The sequence below is a fragment of the Ursus arctos genome, unplaced genomic scaffold, assembly GCF_023065955.2.
Source record: "Ursus arctos isolate Adak ecotype North America unplaced genomic scaffold, UrsArc2.0 scaffold_16, whole genome shotgun sequence".
Classification (NCBI taxonomy): Eukaryota; Metazoa; Chordata; class Mammalia; order Carnivora; family Ursidae; genus Ursus; species Ursus arctos.
This window is the reverse complement of record NW_026622830.1, coordinates 5,377,607-5,405,320: the sequence shown is the minus strand read 5'-3', so window position 1 is coordinate 5,405,320 and position 27,714 is coordinate 5,377,607. Positions and strand designations below refer to the sequence as shown.

Genomic DNA, 27,714 nt, shown 5'->3' with positions numbered 1-27,714 from the left:
AGCAACGCATCCTAGGTGGGAACGTTACTGTTCGCAAAACAGTGGAAGCTTCTCCACACAGAACCCCCCACCCCAGCATCCTCTCCAAAGCCCTGGCCACCCCTTCCTTCCACGCAGGCTCCCCAGGCACCCCCTTCTCATGCCACGCTCCATGTTGGTCCAAATCACCGGGGTTTACCTAGGACACCGCTAATACCTAGTGCGGTTAGTAAGTTGAGTGAAGGGTCCACCAGGGAACATGTGCCAATTTCTGGGCACACTGGCGGTTGTCACAACTGGGAGCACGCCAGGCATCTAGTGGGTGGGGCCTCCTACAGGGCACAGGATGCCCCACGACGAAGAATGACGGGTCAACAGCGCCAGGGTTGAGAATCCCCGTTCAGGGCTGAGTGTACATTAGGGACACTTTTATCATCCTACCTCATAGGCGAGGAGAGCAAGGTCCAGAGGTCAAGTGACAGACTCTCAGCCCCAGGGCCCTAAGCTGCGGGCTCCTCCCACTCAACCATCGGCTGGAAGACCTCCCATGTGCCCAGGAATTCAACCTGGAGCCTGGGCCTTGGTTCTGGTTCCCAGGGGGGACTGCGTCCCATCTTGCCCTGGAGCGCCCAGGAGGGAGGGTGACCTGGCCAGGGACTTCGGGGAGACTGATCCCGAGTGCTGAGAAGGCTGGGGCCCTGCCCAGCAGGAGATTAGGCAGGCCTGGATGGAAGGACTGGAGGGCTACCCTCACTTTCCTGCCAGGAGGCCGGGCAGCAGGGCCTCGGACCCAGTCACTGTGGCCACACCTCCTGCCTCCCCAGACGGGCTGGTCCAGGGCCTCGGCAGCCTGGTCCAACTCCCTAGGGCAGGGCCCTGTCTGTTAGGGCCCAGGATAAAGCTGCCCATTCAGGGGACACACAGGCTTGCTTTGTGCAACCCCCACGCCCTCCCTCCTCAGAGGGGCCGACAAGTCCCCTCCCCCGGCCCCGTGCACTCTTCACCCCAACCGGGACCACGGTGGTGGGTTCCCCTCTGCCTCCTCCCCCTGCTGTCTCCAGGGGCCCTGCCCACACGGGACTGGAGGAAGGGAGGTGTGTGGCTGGGCTGCCTTTGTCCTGTCCTGGGGGCCCGGCCCGTCTCCCGGTGTCTTCTGGGGCCCGGAAGGGAGCCTCGAGACGGCAGCTGAGGCAGCGGGGCGGCAAGGGGGCGGCAGGCCAGCGGGGGTGAACAAGCCCTCCGCAGCTCTCCTGACCCCACCAGGCCGGGCCAAAGGGGCAGGAGAACACATTTCTGGAGAGAATCACCCCCAGGAATGAGCGCAGTGCTAAGAACACGAATGTGCCCACCCCAGGCCCTGGGCCACAACCCCAGGAAAACTTCCAGAAAAAGAGAAGCCATGACTGATTCTGGGCTACATTCTGGAAGCCAAAGGCCTGGGTCTAGGCCCCGAAGAGGAGGGGGACCCTGAGGGTCCCTAAGCTCTGCTACAGCTCCGTCAGGGGTCCAAGGCCCGCCGGGTGTGGGCCTGGGCCTCACCTCCCGGTCCACCCCAGCTCCCCCACGCAGAAGAGGCTGAGGGCACTGGGGGGCTGTGTGTGGACACTCTGAGAGCACTCCCTCCAGGACCATGATTAATGGGGGGCCTCCCATCACCCCAGGACAGCAAAACAAGGGAAGCCCAGACCCGCAAGCCAAGAGAGACAGGGCTGAGCAGGGCCGTGCTGGCTCTTCCAGGCCGGGCCCAGGCCCCGCGGCACGGGGGTGTGGGGGCGCTGAGGGGTCCAGAAGAGGCCCCCAGCTCGCAGCTGCTCACACCACCCGTAAGGCAGAGCACACCTCTGGGCTGGGCATGCTGGCCTTGGCCATGGGGAGGGGGGACCCTCTGGTCCTGCCGACAGCACCTCCACGCACTTTCTCACTCAGGGGGCTCCTTCCAGGAGACACCGCGTTTGGGGACAGAACCCGCTTCTCCAGGAAATGCTCCAGGAAAGCACTTGCTGGAGAGGTGGTAAACTGCCGGCCACATGTGCAGCCAGTACCCCCACCCCCACCCCGCCCCCCCAGGCACAGCAATGCAGGCAGGCGGCTGCCTTCTCTCTCCAGGCTTGTGCTGTCTGCTTGGCCCCAAGCGCCCCTCGGGCTGGCATCACCTGCTGGGCCCCGCTGGGCAGCTTGGGCTTTTGCACCCCCAACCCCTGTCTCCCATGCCCAGGCAGGCATCTGGAGCTGAGCGTGAGCCCCCTCTCCCTAGAGGCACTACCCCTTGAAACCCCAGCCACCGAACAGGCCAGCGCCCCAGGCAGGCCAGCCCCACGCAGTCACACCTCCCGATCTCTCCAGAACCCAGAAACCATCTGTGAAGCTCCCTGGCCTTTAGCTGGCAACATATTCAAGAGTTTTAAAAGTGTTTAAAAGCACGGGGCAGGCCGAAGCCTGCAGAGCAGGTGGCTTGGGGATTTCCAGCCACGAGAGGAGCCCGAGTCACTCAGTCGCTAAGGGCCAACGGGGGCCACACTGGTGCCGCCTCAGCTCCTTCATCTGCCCGACCTCCCCTTTACCTGCACAGAGGCCAGGGGCCCAGCACGGAGCACGCAGGGCCGGGTCCGACCACCGGCAGCCCCCTCCCTGGCTTTCAAGTCTCCTGTAACCACAGGAGTCACAGCCAAAGCCAACTCACAGAGGGGGATGGTCCACAGCCCGAACTCAACAGTCACTGGAGCTGTTACCATGATCCCAACAGCGACAACAGCCACAGGGAGCCCGCCTCCCCCGTCTATACGGTGGCAACCGCCACCACTGCCATTTTGCAGACGGGCATACTGAGGGGCAGGGCGGAGGGGCTCCAGAGCACGCACCTAGAGAGAGCCGCGCTGGGTCTTCAACACTGAGCCTCCCAGAGGGTCTTGTTTTACTAAATTCTTGCAGCTCTCCCAAAGCATTCCTTAGTTTCCCCTCCGCACATCCCGCACACCTGTCCCCTGCATCCGTGAGCTCCAAGCTGCGTGACGACCTGGGCACGTGGACCTCCGGGAGCTCCAGTTACAACCTGGCATCAGGGAGATGAAATGAACGTAAGAGCTCAGACGAGGCAGGACACAGTGGGCGCCACTGTCCCCACGTCACAACTTCCGACACCCCTCCATCAGGCTGATGCCCTAGAAACGCTGAGAGTTTTGCCGCGCCGACAACCTGGCCTGGTGCGCCCGACTGGCCTCTGCCCCAGTGTTGGGGGTTGGGAGCAAGTCAGTCCAATAGGGTCACCCCAGGTGACAGCCAGAGGCAAGGCCACGAGGGACTCCGGAGCACGGGTCCTGCTCCTGCTCCGAGGGTCTGGCCGCAACAGGAGCCTTTGGGAGAGAAACCCATTTCCCTCTTTTCGTCCTGGGCGTCAGGCCTGCTTGCTGTGGGGAGGGCGGGGGAGCAGCTCTGCCATTTCTCTTCCTAATTTCCCCCTTGGGGTGGGTGATAGATGCGGCAGGCTCTCAGGGGTGGCCAAGCCCATCTTCCGCATGCAAAGTAAGGTCACTCTAATTTAATTTAGCGTCTTCTTTCCTGGTGAATAATTTCAAATTAACAGGCTCGTCTGCCTCCTCGGAGTGGCCTGACCCTCCCTTTTGTCTTCTCCAGAGACAGACACAGTCACTTTGAGATGTTTGCACGCCCATCTCAGGTCCTCTCCCAGCCGGCCTGACGCCGGGGAGAGGCAGCGTGCGCTCAGCGCCCCCTAAATGCCAGGCACGGCCCCCGTGCTCACGGGCATGGCCTTGGTGAAGCCTCACTGCCGTTCCGTGAAGCGAAGCCTCACTGCCGTTCCGTGAAGCGGACGCTAACATGCTCGCAGCCCACACCTGCTCTACAGACGAGGAGAAGCAGGCTGACTCAGGAGACGGCTGGCCAGGGCCACCAACCCACAGGCCCAGGACCACGCTCCCAGCCCGTGCCTTCGGGGCCAGGTTCAGCCAGCTGGCCCACACCCCGCCGTCCTGAGCACCACAGCTCCAGGTCAGAAACAGCCCAGGTTCCAGCAAAGGGCTCCCGTGGAAGGGATCTGCTTGCCAGGCGGGGTCGGGACCGCCTAGAGCATCGCCCACCATGCGGTCCACGCAGCCAGCATTTGTGGCAGGTGGTGCCCACCTCCCCAGACCCTCAAAGTGGAGGAAGATCACAGGACAATCAGGAAGTCACACCAGGTGCTCGGGCGGCTCTGGGCACCTCTCCTGGCACTGCATAGAGCTCCTAACAGCTCCCATCTCACCTGCCGCGGCCCCGAGTGCCACGCGCTGGCCAGGACAGGACTTCCTCTCTCAATTCCTATAACAGCCCCCCGGGGGGGCAGCATTGGCCCCGCCACAGGCGAGCAGCCCAGTCGGAGAGCAGTCCCGAATCCAGGCCGAGCCCGATTCTCCTCCCTGTGGTGGAGCCCCCGCCACTGGGGAAGCCACGAGGCTCTCCCAAAATATGGTCTTTAAATTAAAATTCAATTAAAATTAAATAAAATTGTGGCTTCAGAAGGAAGCCAATTATATTAAAAACAGTTATCAAACTCTCAGCCAGACTGGCGATATGGCGAGAGTATATGGAATTATTTTTGTGACACGGGGATAGTATGGCATTAAATATGACCTGGCAGATTTCAATGTGATACGAAATCCGTGGTTTCCACCGGCGACCACGTGGCAGGTGCTGCTGAGGCCTCTGTGGTTTGGAACCCGTGCTCCTGACCCGGTTAGTTAAGGTACAGATGCAATTCTTTTGCACCCAAGTTGATGGCCCCCCGTTCCTGGCTGATAGAGCCTTGACCAGGAACAAAGCCCAGGAGCCTAGGCTCCAACCCCCATTCGGCCACTTCCCAGCTGTCAATGGGGAGCGGGCCAGGGCAGAACCGGGCTAATACGTGCTATTCACCGTGCACGGGTGTGGATATATGTACAGCACCACGTGAGATCAACACGCTTCTCCTGCACGGGTACCAGGAAGCGAGTAAGTTCTCGGTTAATCATCGGAGTAGCAGTTGGGTGCGGGAGCTCATTCTCTTTCCTCAGCTGGAGAGCTGGGCCAGAGTCCACCTGGCTCCTGCCAGCCCACAGGAGGTTTCCAGACCAGACGACCCCCCCGCCCCTCGCCCCCCTCGTGTCTGCTCCCAGTGGAGGGGCAGCCAGTTTGCTTCCTGGTTAACAAGCAGCCCGTGCAGGCGGCCCTGTCTGGCCTCCCGGCCGCACACCAAGGAATTAGGAATTGGCACTGTCTGAAATTTATGAAAATCTAATCTTGTTAGACCTGCCTGGATGAGACCCACTGGGGCGGGCTTCATTGTCATTCAGCAGAGCCCCAGCCTGCCTGGGGTTCCAGCCACATCATTACTGCCCCCCTCCCCTCACCGACCCCCCCTGCATTTGAATAAGAACCCAGCTCCCTCCCCACCTAGAATGTCAAATAAAATCGAACCAGACGTCAAAGGAATAACTTTCTATCACTCCCGGTGCCACTTCAAACACCCCAACGGTACATTTCTTAGGCTAAGATCATTTATAGGGGGAAAAAAATGAATCTGTCTTTCTTTTGAGGTTTGAGAGGTGGGCAGCAAATCTAGGCCAGTATTCTCATTTTTAAAAACAGACCGAACCACTTACTAAGTGCTGACTCTGTGCCAAGCGCGCAGGGGGGTGCCTGGCACCCGTTAGCTGGACGCGTAGCCTTGTGAGACTGTCCGTCGCCGTCTGGTGGCCTCAAGGAAGAAGTCAACATGCCGGCTAGTGAGGGCGTGGGGGCTGAGGCTCCCTGCACCCCCCACACGGTAAAATCCCGGGATACAGGTCAAGAACATGTTTGGCCCAAAGGTTCCTGGTTTTGAATCCCAGCCTTGCCACTTACTGTGACCCTAGGCGAATCACTCCGTGTCCTCGGCTGGGAGAAAAACAGGGATAACCTCGTCCCTTCTTCCCACGGCTGTGGTGAGAACTCCATCAGCTAATTTGGAGCCAACATTTCCAGTAGGGAACCCCTCGAACCAAGACCTGTAGGCCCCAGGCAACACCTGCCCCCTCTCCTCACACACACGTGGGCTGGGGCTGTCTGAACCCACAGTGGCTGGGGAAGGCTCACCAGCGTGGGTCCCCCTGCCAGCACTGCAGCTCATGGACGGTAGAAATGGGGAGCACGTCTGCAAAGTGAAACTAACAAGCTCTCAGAACTTTCTAGCGTGAACACTTGACCTGACATTATCAACTTCTGGGCATTCATCTCACATGCATTTCTCCTGTGACTCACTCCCTCGCGCTCACAGCATTCTAACCATGTGTTTTGTAGAAGAACCAAGCAGAGCCCCACCTCAGGGCCTTTGCACGTGCCCTTACTTCTGCCTGGGGAAGATCACTTTTCCCCATGTGCATGCTTGTTCCCTTCCTTATCTCCCAGCCTCTGTTGCAATGTCCCTTCCTCAGGCAGCATCCCTGAGCACCTTGTCTGGGACAGTGATCTGCCCCAACCGCAAGCCCCAGGACCCTATGCCCTGTGCCTGCTGTCCTTTTTGGCACAGGACTACTTTGCAATGCCATCTGTGATCTAGCCATTTACTTCCTGCCTCTCTCTCTACTAGCTCAGTGTCACCCGAGGGGGCTGCTTATTCTGTGTCCCCCGCACTTAGAACTTTCCTGTGATAGTGCACATGAGAACTACGCTGAGTAAATGATCACGTTTGTTCTCGTGGGCACAGATGAGCGTCAAGACGGCCACTGCAGGTTTGCACAGAAGGGCAAAAATCACCGGAAACCACTTAAAACACCCCCCAGAGGGGCTGACACAACCCAGGAAGCCATCGCCCCAGGTCTGTGTATACTGGCACCGACGACGCCCGGATGAGAGAAGGAGAAGCCACTAGATAGAATGAGTCTGTTTCTGTTTAAAAGAGAACATACATATATATTTTAAAATAAAAGTGAATCTTAGGACGCATACGTATGTCTATGGGTGACATCTGTGTCTGCACAGACTGGGGACCAGCAAGCCACCTGCAGAAACGGCCAGGCATGGTTGCCCTGGGGAGGATCCACAGAGGGGGTGAGGAGGGAGTCTAGAGCCGAGTCCTGCACGCCCATCCTGAGACACACCTGGCCGAGGGCAGCCAGACGAGTGAGAGTCAGTGGGTGACAGCGGCGTGCTCTGGAGCCCCGCGGTGGGGGGGAAAGGGGGACAGGGGGACATGCCCAGCAGGGAACGGTGCGCAGGCATGCAGGTGTGCACATGACCAGGGAGGGAGACAGAGAGTCAGCCAGGTAAGGGAAGGCTAGAAGTGGCCTCCAGGCCGAGGGAAAGGTGTGAGGCTGGACCACCTCTCTTGTCCTAGCAATACATATGGCAAAGGACCCCCTCGTCCCTGGAGTGGCCGCCAGTCCAGTCCACATACCCTGCTGTGGGGATGTCTCCTATTCACTGGTAAGGGACCTTGTCCTCGTTTGTGAAGGATCGCTCAGGTTGGGGGGTGAAGAGCCTCTTACGCCCAAGGGGCAGGGCCGTGCAGAGCCTCGTCTGTTTCTGGGGCTTCGCCACACATGCCCTGAGGTCACCTTCTGGGGGCGGCCGCGGAGAGGCTGCAGCTGCCCTACGGGTGAGCACAGGGCTGAGAGCACGCGTGAGAACCCCAGGGACAGCAGAACCCCCGACCCATGGCTCCTTCACTCAGAAAAGACAAAGCCGTGCCTTTTATCTTTCTTTGCTATTATCCAAATGGAAAGAACTAATGAGATTTTTTCCTATCGTCACTGACGTCGAACATCTTTAAGCACCCACTGTCAGCAAAATATCAATCACTGTTATTGGCAGGATGGAGTGAGTTCACGGTGAGAGAATGGTGTCTGCCATTGGACGTGCTGGAAGTGCCACGGAAAGTTATTTAAAATAAATCAAATGCGTTTTGCTAATTGAGGAGAACAGGGAGCAAACGGGGAGTGGGTCGCACGGGTGAGTGAGTCTGTCTGCCAGTGGTAGTGGTGACGGCTATCGTCTTCGTGGAGGGCATTTTGGCAATACCTATCCAAATTAAAAATGTGTGCTACCCTGTAACCCAGCAATTTTAACTTCCAGGATTGTATCCAATGGAAACACTCACAGAAGGTCTGAAAGCATGCATGTATGAGGATATCTCTGCAGGGTTGGTTTTTTTTAGAAAAGTAAACAATTGGAGACCATCTAAATCCCCCTAAACAAACTCTAGTACATCACACTACGGGATCCAAAGGCCATTCAAAATACACATAAATCTCCCACAGGCTTTCTCAACCTTGGCATTGCTGTCATCTTGCGCTGGATAATTCTCTGCTGTGGGGGCCGTCCTGGGCATCAGAGGGTGTTAGCAGCACCCCTGTGCTCTACACACTGGATGCAAGTAACACCATCACCCCTAAGTTGTGACAACTAAAAATGTCTCCAGATGTCACCCAATGTCCCCTGGGAGGTGGGGGCAGAGGCAGAAAACTGGCTGAAAACTCCTGGTCCAAGTATGATGTTGGAGAGATGTTAGCAACTATTCTCGAGCAGAAATAAGGGAACGGAGCCACATATATGATCTGGACCCATTTTCATAGCAAAAATGAGGATAATCATCAAATTGTTGAACACAAGTACTTCTAGAAGAAGGACACCATGCTTTTTACTTCCTGTGTTTCTATACTGTTTGCGTTTTGTGGCAAACGTCAATCATTTTAATTCTTAAAATCCGAACGCACGAAAACAATTCAGGCACACGTGTGCTTGTGTGCGTGTGTTTCCGAGTGTGGCTGACAATGCCACTCAGGCTTGTCCTCGTCCTTGCCCTCACCCCGCGGGAGGCACCGTGGGCTCCTTGAAAACCAGCAGATATTTCTCTCAATTCACCAATTTTCAAGAGCCTGGTGTTTCCCAACGGGAGCCGGGATGGCAGCCCCAGGAGAGGGCAAGGAAGCCCAGGCTCCCTTTCCAAGCCTCTCGGACAAAAAGCGCCACTCTGGACCGGGGGCCACAATGCGAATAGTTTATGTGGCCACTTGTCAATGGCTCCTCGGTCACTCCGGCCACGTGCCAGAGAGCCTCCGAGGGTCGGCCAGGGCCGGCTCCACTAGACGTGGTCTCAGGGCTGACCCAGGTGGCCCCCTCCTTGCAAGACAGAGAGGGGCCAGCTATTCAGGTCTCACCCAAGGCAAGGGCAGGGGGGTAGCCTAATGACCAAGGTCAAGCCCAGCCCCGGCTGCCCCAGTGCAACTTCCACACCCTACCACTATGCCAAGTCCAGGCACTGTCCTGTGGGACTCCCAGCTCTAAGGACAGAGTGCCCCCGACTGGTTTCTCCCTAGCGTCCGGGCCACCATGGTTCTCAGGCAGCAAAGAATCTAGAAGCCAAGCTTTAAGGAGCCCGGGACCTCCAGAGCCGAGCACGGGCTCCGAGTGTAGACCTGGCTGCAACATGCACCTCTCCGGGCTCTTTCCTCCGCCTTCAGCCCTCGCTGCCATCTGGGACCTCATTCCTGGACCGAACCTGGGAACTGAATTCCCCAGAAAAATGGCTCCCAGGGCGCCAGGCCCCTAGTAAACCCTGCGGTGCTCGACAGCTTCCCAAATCCTCAGTCTGGATCAGAAGGGGGCCTCAGACTATGGACTGAATGTCTGTGCCCGTCCTCCTCCCCCCATTCCTATGTCCTTGCCTTAACTCCCAGTGTGGCTATATTTGGAGATGGTTCTCGAACGAAGGAAGGTTACAGGAAGTTGTGAGGGTGGGGCCCCGAGTTTACAGGATTAGTGTCCTTGTAAGAAGAGACCCCAGAGAGCTCACCTACTCTCCCTCTGCACTCACACGAGGAGGCCATGTGAAGACACGTGGGAAGTGGCCGCCTTCCAGCCGGGAAGAGAGCTCTCCCCAGAAACTGAATTTGCCGGCTCCTTGAACTTGGACTTCTCGCCTCCAGGATGGAAAGAAAATAAATTTCGTTCTTTAAGCCCCCAGACTGTGGTTATTTTGTCAGAGCAACTGCGGCTGACCGCGACACCAGCTACAGCTGAGTGGAGGGAATTCAGCCCACAGCTGTGGGGGGCACCTGTCCAAGGGGGGGGAAGGACTGAGGAAGACACCGTCCCTCACGCACCCCTTCAGGACAGGACAGCCAGCAGCCGGGCCTCCATCTCCGCGCAGGACATCTGGGGCTTTTCCCGTTCATTCACTCAAGCAGCACGTCCTTCCTGTGCCCCACCACGTGCCAGGCCCACCCCGGAGCTGAGCTGTTCCAGGCAGTTGGCACCTGAAATCCTACCGTGATTTGTCCTTTCTGCGGCCAAACAATTCGAACTCGTGCTCCCAGAAACCTGGCTGGATTTCTGTGGGACAGACGGATGATGATCTGAAAATCTCCTGAAGCCCTTCTAACCAGGAAGGAACAGCAGCACGGTGCGCACCTGCCGCGTCTCCGGCCCAGTGGCCTGGTCTCTGGGGCTCATACCCCTTCCCGCAGCTCTCCGGAACAGCCCTGGTCCCATGTCCCCCTGTGCTGAGGACAAGGGATCTGAGGCTGGGAGAGGCAGAACGACATGCCCAGCTCGCCCACACAGCTTTACGTGGCAGGGCCCGGGACACTGAAGCCTGGCGTCCTCACCACTGGTCTCTTGTCAGAGCGGACAAGAAGCTCAGCGCGAGCCCCAACCGCAAGCCACCGCCTCCTGGCAGCCCCGTGGGCTAGAGCTGCGATGGGTCCTTCGCTTCCTCTGGCGTCCGCTCATCTCTGGGAAGCAGCAGCTACCGGCCGAGGCCGGAGTCCGCCAGAAGCCAGGCTGGGCTGGAAGGCCGCCCTGCCATCACCCGAGTGCTAACCTGCTGGTCGCTGGAAGGACCCGGGCACAGGATGAGGCATTCCTTGATGCCAGAGCGTTTCACCGCCTGGCGGGGAGGTTCTAGGAAACAAAGCTGGACGCAATGCCAGTGGGCCGCTGCACGGACCATCCGGCTGGGCAGGGCTGGAGCCTGAGAGGAGCTTGGGGGGGGAGAGTGACGTCACCCCTGTAGGGCCACCCCACCTTCCACCCCGCCCCAAGCAGGTGGGAAAGCGAATGTCAGTCCCTGCTTTTCTCTGGGGGTCTGGGAGGCTGGGTGTCTGAGAGTGTCCGTGGATCTGTCTCCCATCTACGATCATCTATGTGCTTGTGTCTCAGGGTGTTTGTGTTTCTGGGTGTTCCCCGTGTGTGTGTGTGTGTGTGTGCGCGCGCGCGTGCGTGCGGCGGGGGGGGAGGGAGGGAGACTGTGTGGGGTCTATATCTGCCAAATCTCTGTGTGACTCTGTACGAGCTCTTCCTTTCTTTTTCAGGCGACAGTCAAAACACATTCCCAGCGGGCAGTTACAAGCCTCCCAGACACCAGCCGCATCTTCCGGTCCCCACCCCACAGGCAAGGCGATCCCAGCCTTCTGTATCATTTCCTTTAGAAACAGCATCTTCCAGAAGCAGAAAAACCCCAATGGCTGGAAAAACCAAGGTTCTGACCGAGGAGCTCACGGAGCACCTTTCCTGCCCTCCAAGATGGGGACGTGGCAAAGCCGTGGGAGACGAGGGTCCCAGCTCCGGATTCAAATCCAGACATTGCCACATCCTGTATGGGTGACCTCAAGCGTCATAAAGATGGGTAATAATGAGTAACTTGCCAGGCTTGCTGAGATTAGCGGAGCTGGTACCCAGCAAGAGCATAATAAATGGTGGCCATCAATAGATTAAAAAGCAGGCGACTCACCGACCAGGCAAGGCATGAGGGGTACGAAGATGTCAGTACTCATTTATTAAATGATCTGGAGTGGCTGATACTGAGCACGTAAATTCAATTTGCATGATGACAGCTAGTGTGGAGACAGGGAGAAGAGAAACAAGAAAAATCCACTGGAAGACAGACCTACATGGCAGCCCAAGGTCTGGCTGCAGGCACCCAAGGTGGGCGGCTGGCTGGGGGTCCTGGCCTCACAGGGCAGAGCTGGGGGGGACACCCAGGGGTCATCCCTCAAGACCGAAGGGTTTGCCTACGTGTCCTCCCCATATCCCCACTTCCTCCATGGCACATGGACTCCCCACCCCCAGTCTATTCTGCACCCAGCAGCCAGAACAATTTTTTAAAACATCGACTGACTCACTGACTCACGCTCAGATTAAAACCCTATGAGGCCTGCTCAACCTCCTTTCTGTGCCTCCCTCCTCCTTCCCTTGTTCACCATACTCCAGCCATACTGGCCTCTTTCCTGTTCCCGCCCCAGGACCTTTGCACATGCCGTTTTGTCCTGGGATCTTTGCATGGCCTTCCCTGTTACCATGTCAAGGAGGCCTCCCAGTTGCCCCATCCCAAATACACTATATCTCTCACCTCTGCATCCCGATGGCCTGTGCCAGCCACGAGAGGCAACTCAGTGCACTGACAGGGGCCTGGATTTTCCTGCCTCTGTCTCATTCTGGCTCTCTATGCCTCTGCTTCTTTACCTGCACCATGGGGCAAATGACAGCCCCAACACACTGGCCTGTTCGAGGATCGTAAAGTACCCAGAAAGCCCATGGCATGTAAGGAAGCACTGTGTGCATGTTGGCTACTATGAGTGACTACCTCCTTTAGGAATGTGCCCACCTGCTGACTGCTGATTTCAACTCACCAGCAAGAGAGCTCCATGAGAAGCCCTGTTCTCGCAGTATGCCCGGTGCCTGACACCCTGCTGGCCCGGTGCCCGGCCCACAGCGACAACCGCAGCAGGAGGGCATGCACGTCAAGGTCCTCTCCCCAGAGGACACACGGGTGTCGATGGAAAGTGAAGGCGCAACTACCAATGACCCAGCTGCACTCCTGGGCTTCGGTTCCAGAGAAAGGGAGACTTGCACTGGCTTGAGGACCTGTGCGTGAGTGTTCACAGACGCCGCGTCCGTACCAGCCCCCAGCTGCGAGCAACCCAACAGCTCTTCCACAGGGGAATGCTGAAACTCGCGGTGGTGCGTCCTCCTCACAGGACGCTGTCTGCAAAGGAAAGGAGCGGACTGTCGATCCACAGAACCACCTGGATGGATCTTCAGAGAACTACTGAGCGAAGAAAGGCCACACACTGTATGGTTCCATTTATATAACATTTTCAAATCACAAAATTATAGAGACGAACAGATGACGGGCTGCCACCAGGGGTTAGAGAAGGAACGGGTGGGAGGCGGACGTGGCCACAAAGGGAGGAAGGAGGGGGGTCCTCGTAATGGGACTGTTTCATGTCTGGACAGTGGTGGGCTCCCACTAACCTGCACACGAGACAAAACTGCACAGAGCTTGACACACACAGACACACGCACATGTGTACACAAAAACACACACTCGCTCAAATGAGCGCCTGTCAGCTACGGACGCGTGAGTGAGGTTGATGGCTTGTACCCAATGTTGGTCTGTGGGCTGTGATATGGTACCATAGCTCCCTAAGGCATTACCACCGGGGAAGCTGCGTGCCTCGTACATGAGCTCTCTCTAGGTTAGTTCTTGCAAATGCTGCAAACCCACAATTGCATCAAAATAAAAAAGTTTTCTTAAAAAGGAAAAGTCCGGGAGGGTGGGGGGACCCTGTCCCTTGGGGCGCTAGGATTGCCCTGGTAGAGGGCAAGGCCGGCAGCCCCAAGGGATCCCCAGGGCGCGGCCAGGCCTGGCACTAGGAGGGTGCTTTGCTGCGGGGGGGGGGGGGGGCAAAAGCCAGAACAGAAGCCGCCTCCCCTCTCCCGGCCTCCCTCCCACCTCCCGCTCACAGCATCTGCCATCTGGCTGCTGTAGCCAGCCAAACGAAACCATCTCTCGGCTGTCAGATTTCGACTTGCAGGTCTGGCTCCCAGGTTTGAAGATGAAATTCTAAACATGCCATTTAAAATTTAGAAACGAAGAAAGAAGAATTTAAGTAACTTCTAAGCATTGGCTGCCAGTGGCCTCCCCCCAGCAAAGGGCAAAGAAACTCCAGCTTCTTTCCCAAAGGGAGGGAGAGCAGCTTCGGTTCCCCCAATGTAAAATGTCACCGCACCCCCAACATAATCAAATATCCCCAACACAATGTCTCAGCGGGTCACTGCGTTCCCAAGGTAGAGGACCAACGCATGGCCAGCAACAGCGACCGCTGCCAGTGGTGTCCTCAGATGCAAAAGAGTCAGGAGCTGCAGGGACCTTCCAACCACATGGGCACCTCCGAAGACACCTGAGTGTCCTTTTGAAGACCACTCACCTGTCTTCTCAGGAAACCTGAACTGAGCTGGAGTTGGTCTGCCAGGAACGCGAGTCCCTCCACATCTGAGATGGGGCCACGTCAACCTGTGCTTGCTGGTTAGAAGCAAATGTCGGGCCCCATGGGGCTCTCGCTGCCTGGGGAGACCGAGGCTGGGCTGGTAAAGGTGCAAACGGGCACCAACTACTCCCAGCGCTAGGCAGAGAATACGAGAGGGTGGTGAGTGGAGGGCCCGGGAAGGACGGTCCCTTGGACGGGGTGTCGCGACGACCTCTCTCAGAGCCGACAGCGGAGGAGAGCTGGGGGGGAACACGCCTGGCTGAAGAATGACCAGTGCAAATGCCCCGGGTAAGAACGTGTGTCACATTCAGGGGCAAGAGGACAGACGGACTGCGGCTGTGAGGAGGAGCCAGCTGCTGGGGGTCTGCCAGACCTGCCCGAGACTCCCGGGCGGTGGCTGTGTGGGCCTATCTGAGCAGAGGCTGCACAGAAAGCGTGAGTTTGAAAATGATTCGGGGACCACTGCCCAATGTGATGTTCCACACAAGGCCACATTGTCAGAGCTGTCGTGGAAGTTCCATGAACGCGGCGCACTGAGCCCCACGTCCCTCACGTCCAACACACTGAATCAGCATCTTCCCGGGGTGGGTCCCCGACCTGCAGGATTCCGTATTTATTACAAGCCCCCGGCTTCAGATCGACCCATCTCTGCCAGGCCTTCCCTCCTTTGGCAGACGGGCCACTTGTTCAAGTAAACTCTTAGCTGAAGTCCCGGGCGTAAAAGCAACCTCCGGGGCCTCGTATTTACCTGAGTACGGTGCAAGAGAGAGGAAGAGGGTGGACGCCTGGCACCTTGACTAGTTCAGAGACACCCGAAGCAGTCTCTGGGGGAGGCAGCGGCTTGGAAGCGCCCACCGTGGGTCACATGCAAAAACAATGACGCAGAGAGGAGAACGAGCTACCCTGGCAAGGCCAGGAGCAGGCACAGCCTCCCAGCGTTCTGGGCGCGGGCCGGCTCTGGCGCACCTGTGCACCAGGGCCCTGCCTGTCTTCGAAAGGCGGGTTCTAGGAGGCAGCGTGGAGCCCGGCTCGCACCCCCTGTGAGCCCCAGGCAGCTGGTCGGAGGCGTGGACAGAGGGACTTCTGTCCATCAGACCAGAAGCGGGGAGTTTCAGCCACCGTGGCTTCGCAGGGCTCCACGAACAGCTTTTGGTGCATTCTATCACCCAAGGCTCCCGACCAGCCGCGGTGGGGAGTCCTGTCATCCCCTGGATTTGACAGATGAAGAGCCACTGGGCCTGCCCACGTTTGCTCAGTGACCTCAAGGGCAGGCCCTGAGACGTTGGTGGTTGTCCCCACTGGGAGGGGTGCTACTGGCATCTAGTGGGGCCAGGGGCCAGGGATGCTGCCAAATGTCCCACGGTGCCTGGGACGCCCCACGGGACAGAAGGACCCTGCCCAAATGTCAACAGTGCTGAGACTAAGTAGGGCAGCAGGGGAGCCTGAAAGCGCAGTGCCCGGCGCACGCTACCTGCTCAGGAAGCACCATCAGGCCCCCAGAGATTCCGAAGTCGGCCCCAGTCCAGAGACGGCGGCAAAGACTGGTCTGAAGAACATTAACACACCCCAGTTCAAAAACTGGATCTGAAAGCACAAAATCTGGGGTGGCTGGAGCTGCCACGGCAAGCCCCATCACAGAAGAGCACCTGTGCCAGGCACACAGTAGGCGCTTCATAAATGCTTATGAAAAGAGTACGAGTGAGCGAGGAGGAACAGCAGCCCCTGTGCCCACGCGTGCCTTGTGCACAGGCCCCTCCCTGGAGGAAGAAGAAAACGAACCATCTGTGGGGTTCCGATCAATGACAAAGGAGGGGGGAAGGGTTTCTGAAATGGGAGGGTCCACCTGCAGGAAAACCTGGCTTTGCGACAACCCCCAGCTGCTCCCTTCGGTGCAGAGGGCAGTCACTATCCGAGAGCCCGTTCACCCAAATACGCGGGAGGCTGGAAGCCCAGGGGCTCCAAGGGACCAAGAGCCTCAGTCTCCAGGGAGAGCTGCAGGGGTCCCCAAGGAGTCCCCGAACGGCAATGCTCTGACCGGCTGGGGACCTCTGCGGGGTTATGTCCACTGCCGGCTCTCCAGCTGAAAGGCTTCCCGCCAGCCCTGTTCCTGGGACCCGTCGTCCACACCAGGCGCTTCCGCAGACGGGCCCACGACACGGGCTGCCACTGTTCAGTCATCCCCGCCCAGGTGCCAGCGGGCACAGAGGAGATACACGTGTTTCCAACTTCCCAGCGCACGCCATCCACTACAGGTGAACCACCACGGAGGGTAATGAGAAACCGTAGGGTCCAGAAGTCGTTGCTGCCACTGAGATCCCCCAGGCCCTGCAAACCAGCGACCTCCCCCAGACCCCGAGGGACCCCAGTCCCCAGCATGGGCCTCCTTCCTGCCGGGGCAATAAAGGGTCGTGTGCAAACTGCCCTGAGCCCCCAAACCCCACTCGTACAATCTGCAGGTGAAAATGAGAGAGAAGCGATCCAAGGTTTTCTTGTTCTGAGCTACGATGACAAGAAGGGTGGTCCCAGCAACCAGAAGTGAAAGAGCCCTCCCAGACCTTTCACCTTCTTTTCTTTAAGTTTTATTCTCAGATAACTGTAGATTTACATAAGTTGTAAGAAACTGTATAGGAAGATCTCCAAACACCCTGTACCCGTTCCCCAGTGGTAGCATCTTGCATAACTGTATCATTTGTGGCTGTCCCAGAAACTTCCACACTGTTTAATCAACTGCTGTTTTACAGATGGGGGGACTGAAGTCTGGGCAGCACTTCCGCCAGGTACCGCAGCCGCAGAGCCGCGCCCCTCTCTGCAATCCTCCTCCCCAGAGCCTCCCACTGTTTGCATCCCACCCCTCAAGTCCTGGGTACGTGTCAGCCCCCGAGAGCCTTTGGAACCACAACCCCCTGCACTGCATTTACCCCCGGGCATGCAGACGTGACCCCGTTTTTCCTCCTCCCTGGCACTACCAGCATCTGAAACCACATTTCTGTCCTCTCCCCAGTAGAGTCTGAGCTCCATGAAGGCCAGGATCTCCACCCGCCCCCAGCTCCTCCAGTCGTGAAGGAGCTCCACTATCTGACGGTAACGGCCTCTTCCCTGCACCCTCTTCCCTGCACGGGCCGGCCCTCTGTCCTGACAGATAACCGGCACATTCATGTTTCCGCAGCCACATTTCGCTGCAGGTAACAACAGCCGTGCTCGGGGATGAAGGCTCGAGAAGAATGTGGACAGCCCGAGTCATTTCTGGTCCCTGCCTCCAAGGCAGGGGACCACTTCCACCATCAATTCACCGCATGGCTTCGGGCAAGCCGCTGCTCTCCGAGCCTCAGTGTTCTCATCTGTAAAACGGGGGCGGGGGGGAATGACCCCCCAAATTCCCTTGCAAACCAAAGCACAAGCTCCCCATCGACTGGGGACCCGGGTCCTGGGTCTTCCCGTAGTATCGGAGAAGCCAGCTGCTTGTCTTGGGGGGGGGCCCTCCAAGTGCAGCCACCAACTGCCCCCCTAACAAATGATGGGACACAGAGCCCCTCAGTCAACAGCCCCCACACTCAGAAGACGAGAGGACCCACGGATGAGGTGAAGCACAGCTGCTCTGACCGGCCGGGACCCCCTACTCCTCCCTTTTAAAAATTCAAACAAAAAACCCAAAACCCACAAATCCTTGCTAGGGTACCTACTATGGAGAGCCCGTGGTCCCAGGCCCAGCTGCCGGCAGAAACGAGCTCACCCTGGAGGAAAGAAAGTTCAACTGGCGAGCTAGGAATATTTCTGCTAAATGCTGCTAGGAGTGGGCTTTCTGCATGAGCGGGCCCCACTGAAAGGGAAGGCGGCTCACCAGATTTGTTTCGAATTATGAAAATAGATGCTGTCTCCCCACCACATCTGTTTTACCTGACAAATGAGCAGCAGTTCGCTGCCTAAACACAGCAGCGCACCAAGGCCGCCTTGCAACCCCGGCCTCTCCAACTCTTCAGACAAGGGAAGAATAAGGCCAGGCCTCCCAGATCCGAGCTCTGAAAAGTACACTTTAAAATCTCATCTCTCAAGCTGCGGGCTTGTGGGGTGTCCGGGCCACGCATAGGCTTCAGCGGGCTTGCAGGTGCCCGTCTCCCTGTGTGCACTGAAGCTGCTTGTTTTGAGGGGAAGGGGATCTTCTGCTGTTCTTTAAAAAGACTGGGAGACAGGATCAGTTATGTAAAAATGCAAAAATAAAAAAAAAGGCCCCCAAAACTCAAGCCGAGAGCGCATTCCTAACGTGCAGAGAAAGGACAATTTTTGGAGGGTAGTATCAAGGCGGTGCCCCTCATCTCTATGCCGCGCGGGCTTGGTGACTGGGTTAATATAATCATTTTCCTTTAATTATCCCAAGACAGACCCAGTTCCAGTGCAGACGCATCTGCCAGCCGCCGACAGGATACTGAAGAGCCCATCCTTCTGGAAGCCCTTTCTTGCGGGGGCACCTCGTGGAGGGAGCGGGGCCAGCGGTGTGTCCGCATGCGTGACAAACTTGGTGACGCTGTTTTGGTCTCTCTCTCCTAAAGAACGGCTCCTTTTTCTTCATTTTGGATTTTTCTCCTTAAAGATGGACAGTATGGCACTGGGGGAGTAGAAGGAAACCTCAGTATAACTCAGAACGTGACACACTCAGCCACCCGACCTCTGCCTTCCAGGGGAAGGGGAATTACAGGTTTTCAGGCGGAAAACGAGGAGGAGCCCACAGCTCACAGTGTCTCCCTGCACCTCATTGTTGAGCTGCCCAAACAAAGCCGGTAACAGTAACAGACTCATGCAGGCCCAACAGGAATAGCAGCATAGACACTGATCTTGCTTGCAGGTTCCGTCTGTCTGGGGAGGGGAAATTAAAGAAATAAAAGGATCGGGCCAAGCAGCCCAGCACGTTGAGACATATTTTCTCCATGTCCTATCTCCTGCAGATGAAATGCCAATCCCTCCCCCCCCCCCCAAGGAAGCAGATTGATACCCTGGATTTGCCTGGCCTGGCAGAAATGAGATGCAGTTTCAGGATCCCAGGAGACATCTGGTCGGCTGCCTGCCCCTGACCCTCTCCCCACCTTTTGTGCCCCCTACCACGTAAAACCCCGAGGCAGACTGATGACTGCTGGGCCAAGGGTGGAAATTTATGGCTCTGCAGCCGGGTCAACAGCAATGACAATAGTTTTCAGGGGCTTGGGGGGGAGGTCTGCTGGCGGGGGCGGGGGGCACACCAGTCTCTGCCTCTCCATCCTGCAGCCCCCACTTGAGAAGGGCGCTCTGGTGTCTGCCCCCTCCCAGTGGCCCTAACATATAACCGGACTGTAACTCAACTCGATTTCCTAAATCCACTGGCTTTGTGGCCTCCTCCAGGGGAGCGAGTTGAGAAGCCTCCCCCACACATCACAGAGTCCGGAGAAAGCCCAAAGTGGCCCACTTTCCCGGTGGCAGGCAGGACAATGCCATTCGCAGATTCAGTTCCTGCAGGGACAGCAATGGGTGGCCGGGGGGGGGGGGGCGGCAGGCCCTGCGCCCCCACTGCCCTGCCCCCTTTCACCCCACAACAATCACCTAGTCGCTATGGCAACGAGGTTAATTAATGCATCTGTTTGGTGTAACTACCACGACGGACCCATTCAAGGTGCCCTGATCCTTCCGTCCTTCAAAGGCCAACCTCTGGTGTTTTATTTTATTTGTCTATGTGTGCCACCAAAAAAAAAAAAAAAAAAAAGAAAGAAAAAAAGAAAAAAAAGAGAAAAGAAAAGAAAGAAAAAATGCAGAAGTGGTAAGAAGTGGAGAAAGTTGTGGGAAGGGGTCCAGGGGGCTTCTGCCCACCGGCATAGGGGAGGATGCCTGGAATGTCACTTTCTCTCTTTTTGTTGGTGATGGTATAAAATTAGCACAGTCAAGTAAATGTGTTATAAACACAAAGACGCTGCTGGGAGGCAAAGTGCCTTCATTTCAGGGAGGGAAGAATCGCCCCGGAGAACAGTTTAGGGAAGGGGGCGGGCGGTCAAATGGTTGGAGGGGGTGGCGGCCGCAACCTTCCCACTTAGTGTCCCGTAACCAGAGGGAAAAGCCATTTCCCTGCGAACGCGCATCTGCAGGGCGTCTAGACAGTCATAAAGAGCACAATTAAAGAAAGAAAAAAAAAGCTGCAAGCTGCGGTCACCCCGCGTCTCCTCCTCGCCAGGGCAGCGGCTGCAACCCGCGCGAACTGCCCCAACAGGCGAAAAAATTATATAAAACAAGAAAAGCCAGTGTGGGCTAGGGGGAGGCTGGGGCAGTCGGGGCCGAAAACAGTTTATGAGCAAGTGTTTTGAAATTCTGCTTTAAATAAGCCGGTAAATGAATTCAACCTTGTCAGATCTCTCTCCCTCACGCAGACCAAATATCCCGCTGGCGTGCTGTCTAGACACAGATAACAAAGGACTTTTTACAGCGCCCAGAGACGCGCTGACAATGTAGGCAGTTAAAGATGCAGTCCTGCTTTCTCCGTCTAAAACGATTTGTCAGATGGACTCAAATGAAAATGCTAAGTTATCGGTCTGGTTTGGGGTCTGCCGGTGGACGGGGCCGGGTGGGGGGATGTCAAGGGGCTGGCTGCTCTGGAGAAGCCGAAAACTAATCCTCTCTGATTGGGCTACACTCCAGGCTGCTCCAGGGCTGTACGTGGCTGGCCGGCAAATCATCTCGCTCTTGTTCTAAGAAGCCGACCGCTGGCGTGTTCCCGACCCTCCGTGTGGGCGGCTTCTCTGCAGTGCTGTTCACTTCACGGGGGTGGCAAAGGGTTAAATGAAAATGCATGGCGGGGGGGCAAGAGCTTGAGTCCCCCTGCCTCCGGGGGCGCTGAGAAGAATACACGGGAGAGCAGAAATTGGGTGTCACCTCCAACTTTGGGTTTTGCGGGAGGCTCTGGCCCCTGCTTTGAAAGGGCTGCGGCAAAATGGGGCCATGCATGCTTCTCCCTTCCCAGGAAAGGACAAGGTCGGGGTGGGCTGGCTTCAGGGAGCATCCCTGGGACGCACTCACGGTGACCCAAACCTATTCTAAACCAGGGGCTGTGCCTCTCCTCAGCCAGGCCAGGTCAAAGGGAGGAGGAACTGCACCCCAGAGCTGGTGGGTCGAGCCCAGGGCGTGTGCAGATCCCTCGGCCAGGCTACCACCTGGGGCAGCCCGATGAGGCTGGGTCCCCTAGATGTGGGTCTCTGGTCTCTTCTGTTCAGGATTCCCAGCAAAGCTTGGTACCCACCAGGTGCCCAATGGGGTCCTTCTTTCCGCCAGCCTTTGCCACCTTCCCTGCTGGGGTGCTGGCCAAACGGCCACTTCCTCTATGTGCCTGTCCCCGCCAGAGGCAGCTTCTATTTCTGAGACTCGCCTGCCCTCCCTTCCTGTGTCCCTCCCTCCCGCCCTCAAATGGGGTAGAGTCCAGACACTGGGGCCAGACAGACAGAGCCCAAACTTCAGCCTCGGCCCTGTCCGGCGGTGGGACCGGAGCCTCAGTTTCCAACCGTGAAACAGGGTCCCAGCCACCCACCGGCCCTGAAGGGCTGTTGTGAGCATTTAATGCCCTCCCTCGACTCGCCGCTGGCCCAGGTCTTGCTGGCCTCCGCCCCCCGGGAGGAGGGAAGTGGGGGCCGCCTCGCTCGCATGCAGCAGGGGAGCAGGGACCCTCATGCTCTGAGCGGAGTCCAGGGCTGGACCCACGGTGAATGTTCCAAACGACATGCTGTTAGGATGATTCCTACCCAGGAAAGCAGTCTACACCAGTCCACTGGGAGTTCGCGGTGCTGGTGACATATACCCTGAGAAGTGACCGAAAACTGCTCACATAAAGGGGGGCATTGCAGGCTATGTGCTCCCCCTTCCACATGCTCATTTTTAATAAAAGGCTGCGGCTAATCTCCGCTCCTCCCACGGGGAACGGCCCACGGCTCCCTCTGGTTTCACCCAGACACGCGGACTGGAGGTGCTGGAAGACGTCTGCGCCACCAGGGATCAGACTCGGGGAGTTAGAACGGGGTTCTCATTGGTCAAGGGGGTTCAGGCAGAACGGCGAGTCCCTCTGTCCGGGCAGGGCCGAGGCTCGGGCAGGACAGGTGCTGGACCTTCAGAAGCTAGGTGAGCTGGTGTGCCGTTTACCAGCCGGACCCCAAGCCAGGCCAGGTGACCCGGTCAGGACTAGAAAGAACGCAGTGACCTCCCGCAGGTGTGACTCCCCCATGCACCCGCTGCCCATAACCAGGGCAGATGGGAATCAGTGACCCCACGCCCCCCAGAGCCCAGCCTGGAGCTCCCTCTCCCCAGACACCCCGACGTCGGCCAAGCCAGCACATAGTTGTGCAGTCCCTGGCCTGAGTGGGAACGAGAAAAGGCCTATAGGGCCGGACCCGGGGCCGCTGGGACAGCACAGGAGGGGCTGGGCACCAGGGGTCACCGTAGATAGCCCCCCAAGCGTCCAGAGCTTCTCAGCACTTTTGCTCCCACAGAGCCTCTACACTGCCGGCCCTTCTCGACCCTGCTCTGCTTTCCCCAAAGTCCTCTCAAACCCACAGGGGCTCACCAACCGCTGCTGGAAGCGGCTCTTCCTGCCTCTCCGTCCCCACGGCTGGGCCAACAGCTACCATGGCCTGAATGGGTGATGAGTGCCACGTGCCACCCCAATTCTGAGGGCTCCTCCCCACCAGCACAGAGCTGGGAGGGGCCTTCTGGTGGTAGGAAAAGGCCATTCAAAGAGGCAAGTGATGGGCTCCATCACACAAGCCCCCACCCCAGCCACAGGCTGCCACGGCGGCCCCTGCTGTCAGCCCACCCTCAGTGGCCTCTGCCATGCTCTCTACGGGCTCTGAATTCACCAGGGGATGAGCGCCTGCATGTGCCCCCCACCCCGGCATCCCAAGAGCGAACGACATCGCACCAACATCAGGAGTGACGGCACTCACGCCGTACCAGGCAGAGACCTTGGATTATCCCACGACATCCCCACACTGTCGCCCTGTGAGGAATCCCCGCGGCCATGCACGGGCCCATTTTACAGACGAGACGCTATGAGGTCACGGACCTTGCCAGTCAAGAATGGGTCTGGAACCGGAGTATCAAACTGGAGACTATCTGTCTCTCTTTGGCCAGCGCCAGGTGCCGGCACCACCCCGAGCTTCCTGTCACCAACGCCACGGGTGAGCTGGCTTCGAGGGTCCCATCTCAGGGATGTTTCTGTCCTGCCCTTTATGAAGCACCCAGACATCCCCGAAGTGGGTGGAGGCCGGGGGACGTGGCTCGGTGGCATCTCTTCCCACAGTTTCTTGGGCTCGGGCCTGGCTGAGCACGGCCTCTGGCCCATGGGTTCCCGCTGGGCCTGGCGCAGACCCGACTGGCACAGGCCGTGGGGTTTTATTTAGACGACGTCCGCTAAGCAGCTCTGGGCCTGAGGGGGTGTCAGCTTGATTGGGTTTCACAGGGCGTTTGTCGGGAGCGGCCTCCGTCGTTAGGAACTGGTGCGGGTAGCGTGCCACTCGACGGGCTGGCGGGGACAGCGGGCTGCCTCCTCCAAAACTCACTCCCACCCCCTTCTTCGTTCGGGGAGGATTTCTTCCTGCCTCGGCCCAAATCCCACTCTCTGGGGCCGCTCCCCAACCCCTGACCCTGAAGAACAAAAGGGAGCGTGAGCGTCTAGACCGCCTGTCTGAACGTGAGAAGGGGGCATTGTACGACCGGGACAGAGGCCTGGCCTCCCAGGCGGAAAGGTCGGGGCGCGGGGGCGAGGAGAGGGTGGCTCTGGCCGGGCCCGCCTCTCCGGTCCCACGCACCGCCTGCCCCTCCTGGAAAAGCGATGTGGTCAGAGCTCTGCACCGGGAATCCGGCCTGGGTCGCTGCCAAGGCCGGACGCGCTGTCTCCACATGAAAAGTGGGGAATCCCTCGGCTCATCACTGGAGGAGCAAATCCATGGGAAGCCCTCGGAGCGGTGCCTGAAACCAGGCAGGAGCCATAAACTCAAGCCGTGTATCGGGATGACCAGTTTCGAAACTTCACGTGTGCTTGGGGCTGAGGTGATGAGGGTGGAGAGACCCCAGCAGGGACCCCAGGGTCTTCCTGAGTCTGGAAGGCCTTGCTCCAAGTGCGGGTCGGGGGGGACCAGGTCCTGAACATTTAGGCCATGGCTGCTGGCTGTGTGACCCCAGTCCCCTATTCATCCTCTCTGGATCTTGGCAACCCCCGTCTGTATAAAGAAAGGCTCGAATCAGATCTGTGGTTTTTCACGATTATCTTACCAGCAGAAGCCTTGGGTTTTGAATGTAGGTCTGACTTGGGAGTTTGAGGGGTCATACAGACCATACAAGTCATCCTAGCACTGCTAGGACGATATGCGGCTGAGGAAGGGGGGAGGGCGTGAGGCTGCGCGCCCACAGGGGCTGAGGCTTACGAGGCCCTCACTATGTGCCGGGTGCTGGCTGAGCCTCTCCCAACACCTACGTGCTCCTCCCCTTGTCTCTGAGACAGAACTGTGGCCATCTGCCCATCTGACAGACACACAGCTCGAGGCTCTGAGCGGCAGAAGCACAGACTCCACGCCCGGGCCGCCCCCCAGAGCTGTGCTGGAGGAGTGGCAGGAGGTCCCCCGTGGGCCTCCCACCCCACACGTCCCAGGGAAGAGATGCTGGGCAGCTGTGAGAGAGCACAGACAGCCTGGTGGGGACACGTCCTTCCCCCTCCCAAAATTGCCGGGGGCGCCTGCACCCATCTCCCAGCCATTGCTACCAGCCTTCACTGCAAATGCCTGGAGTCAGGCCTGCACAGTACTTTGAGCAGAATAAACCCGTCTCCACGTGACCGGATTACAGGCATTTTGACTTTTGTCTTGGTCATTTATCAAATTCTTGGAATTTTTGTTCAATAATGAGCACCTATCACCTTTTACCATCAAAAGAACTGTGCTACGTTCATGGCAGCACAAAAGGAGACTTGCCCATTCTCCCCGGCGGGGTGGTGCGACTTGCTCGGGGCGTCCTCGGGGGTCCTGGTTGGAAATACGTGGCAGGAGTCAGAGAACCAGGCATGCGGGTTAGGCCCGTGATCCCCTGCTTGGAATCTGTCCTAGGAAGCAGCCAGAGGGGGAACGAAGTCTCAAGCATGCCCCCGCCCACGAGAACTAGCTCTATCTGCTCCTGCCCCAGCTGACTGGGCTCTAGGACCCAAGTTCCTAAATCTGTATCTCCCACAAGAAAATTACAAAAACGCAGGTTCCTGGCACGCTCCATGTTTCTGGATCAGCACCCCAGAGGGAAAGTCAGGAAGCCTCTCCTTTTCGGTTCCACATCTAAGGGAACACATTGCACCCCCTCAATTAGGATGCATCCACCCCAAGGGACCCAGGTCCCCCCCCCCCACCTCGCAGCCCTACCCACCCATTTACAAGGTTGATGGAAAAGCAGGATCAAGAGAGAAAGATGGTCCCCCTGCTCCGGGCCGCCTCTGCCCCTCGACGCATCCGGCCAAGACTTCGACAAGCTGTGCTGTACAATCATTGGTTTTCTTGCTGATTCAAGTTTGTCTGTTTCGTGGCTGTGTACTTCTAGAATATTCGGCCCAACACTAGTACGTACTCGATAACTGTGCTGAATGAATGTTCATGAATGAAGGAATAAAACACTGAGGGAAATCACCCACCAGAAAGGTTCCTACAGGAGCACAAAATTACAGATGACACAGCCCACCCCAACCTCTGGCACCCCCCCATTCGTGCGCAAGGGGACCCTCCTTCCCTCACTCTTCTTATCAGTGCACTCACAGAGGTGCCTGCAGCAGGGGGCTGGGCTGGGGTCCCCGGGCAGGCTCTGCAAGGGGAGGGGCCGTGATGCAGGGCTGAGTCACAAAGGGTCTCTGGGCAGGTCGGGGCAAGGCGAGGCAGCTGCCCGCAGGACCATGACTTAGTAACAGAACCCACTACAATTCCTGGGCATTTACAAGCACGGAGCACTGAGCTAAGCACATATGCCGCATTTGATCCCCACTGTGATCCTATGAAGTGACTGACTCCGAGGATCCCCATGTTACAGATGAGGAAACAGAGGCTCAGAGCAGGGAAGCAACCCCGGGGACACTCCCCTAGTGGGCTGTCTGGTTCCACAGCGGCCCCCGCCGCCTTCCCCTCCTTGTGTCTGGGTCCTCAGTGCCCACTCACTCCAGACACACTGGGTCTGGCCTTCTCGAGGACCTCACCTGGCTGCAGGCGTCGGGGTGTGCCCCTGAAATCGTGGGGTGCAGGGGTAGATAATGGGGCTGTCAGGGCCAGAGGAAGGAAATCACAGGTGACAGGAAAGAGGGGTGGAGCCCCCAACCTCGGCGACCCTGGTGCTCAGTGTCCCCGAGCCTGGTTGTCCTCCAGAAGACCCCTCCTCTGCTCAGAGGAGCCTGTACCTGGCCTACAGCCAGCGGAGGACCGGCACGGCCAAGGCCACTCTTGGCCCCAGGACGAATTCCTTGAGGGCCGAGGCTGCCAGACGGAGAAGAGGCAGAGCGGCCTCTCCCACGCCGGCTGGCGCTGCTGGCTTGGCACCCACTGCCAGGGTGGCATGTGGCAGCCGGAGTCAACCCAGAGCTCCAGGCCTCACCCAGACACTCTTCAAGGTCCAGCCCTCACCTCACCTGGGCCCTCTTCGAGGTGGAGAGGAAAGGTAGAGCTCTAGGAGACTTGAGCTACCATCTCTCCCGGGGACTGGCAAGGCCGTGCGGGTCCAGGAGGGGCCATGATGATCCCTTGGCGGAGCCTGCAGCCCACACTCAGCTCGATTCGTGGGCACGGGAGCCAGGCTGCTGGGGTTCAGTCCTGGCTCTGCCACTCACCAGTCATGGGACCTAAGGGAAGCACCCTCTAAACCTCAGTGTGCCCGTCTGTGCAATGGGTCTAACAACAGGAACCGCTGCCAGGGGGCTGGGAGGGTTCCATAGGACAGGACGGCGCTGGGCAATGTGTTTAGGGGCACGGCAGGGCTGCCCAGGACCTGTTTTACTCTTAGGACTATTTTCCTGGCTTTCGCACCTCGTCGTCATCAACGGCTGCTCCAGTCCCTGCTGTCGAGGTCACAGGGGAAGTGGTCGAATCGGACCAGGACCACCCTCAGGCAGCATGAGGGCACAAAGAGACAGCACAAAGCCCAGAAAGGCCCTGAAGCACACCGTCCACACTCAGCTTGTGAGCAGGCCAAGGGCCTCCGCCTCTGCCTCTGCCTTCCCACCCGTGCGGCCAGGACCTTGCACATTCCAGCCAAGCTGCAATGCCTTTGTGGGTTGCAATAAAAATTCCTAGACAGGTAGTCAGGTAGGAGGCCGGCCCGGGATGCGCAGCGAGAGGGCAAGGGGGCAAGTGCCATGTGCTCTCCCCTGCCCTGCCAGTGAGGCCGGTGGGGTGAGGAACAGCCTGCTTGCTTTTTCCTCTCGGTCCCCTAGGACCAGATGGAGCCCCGG

General features: G+C 58.1%; 1 protein-coding gene across 2 annotated transcripts in view; it reads right to left on the bottom strand.

Annotated features, from left to right (window-relative positions):
* Positions 1–27,714, bottom strand: part of PMEPA1 (prostate transmembrane protein, androgen induced 1) — a 55,904-nt gene that overhangs the window by 12,085 nt on the left and 16,105 nt on the right. The window lies entirely within an intron of this gene.